The 749-nt window shown below is 46.6% G+C and overlaps 1 non-coding gene across 1 annotated transcript; it reads left to right on the top strand.

The window, feature by feature from the left end:
• The first annotated feature begins 284 nt into the window (after positions 1-284).
• trnas-uga (transfer RNA serine (anticodon UGA)) lies at positions 285-366 on the top strand. The gene has a single exon. It is a non-coding gene; the product is annotated as a tRNA-Ser (tRNA).
• The last annotated feature ends 383 nt before the right edge of the window (positions 367-749 follow it).

Genomic DNA, 749 nt, shown 5'->3' with positions numbered 1-749 from the left:
ATGGATTCCAGCTCTCTTTGCTGTGGGGATGTTTGTCCTCTTGGTTTGATCCTTTCCAAAACTGCTGCAAGTCACTGGAAGGGAGCTGCACAAACACAGGAACTCCACACACACACACACACACAGACACACACACAGGATGGCAAACAACCTGTAATAACATACGACTTAATTGCTTTATTTGTTATATGAAACGATTTTGTGCCTCCTGTCCTGCACATGTCGACAGTTTCGGATAAACAGGTGGGAATCTCTGTTGGAATACCCTCATTTGGTCCAGTCAAGCTGCGATGGCCGAGTGGTTAAGGCGTTGGACTTGAAATCCAATGGGGTCTCCCCACGCAGGTTCGAACCCTGCTCGCAGCGGATTCTTGATTTGGGACGGCGGTGGCATAATATTCTGTACCACTCATTAGCAGGTTTCTAGCCATGTTGAGTCGGCTTGGGTGTTTGATTATGTGGCATGTAGCTGGTTCGAATCTGTGTTGAGCAAGGCATCGGACCCCAACCTGCTCCACGGGCTCTGGCTGGCTACAGAAGTAAACTTGACTTGACCTAACTTGGCTCATCAAAACACACCAAAAGATGAAGACAGACACAGGTGTTTATCTGACTAACACAGCTGGGGTTCTTCCATTATTGACCTTAAACCGTCTCCTGACATGTGGGAGAATCATTGTATTCAAGTGCAAATTGTTTTTTTCAGTGGATTACTCAGGTACACTGAGGTAAACTGAGTTAGTAAGGCA

This window comes from Genypterus blacodes, unplaced genomic scaffold (assembly GCF_046128005.1).
Source record: "Genypterus blacodes isolate CSIRO-AG114 ecotype Tasmania unplaced genomic scaffold, CSIRO-AGI_Gbla_v1 ptg000048l_1, whole genome shotgun sequence".
NCBI classification, from domain to species: domain Eukaryota; kingdom Metazoa; phylum Chordata; class Actinopteri; order Ophidiiformes; family Ophidiidae; genus Genypterus; species Genypterus blacodes.
The sequence above is the reverse complement of the archived record's forward strand: the minus strand, read 5'-3'. Positions and strand labels throughout refer to the sequence as shown.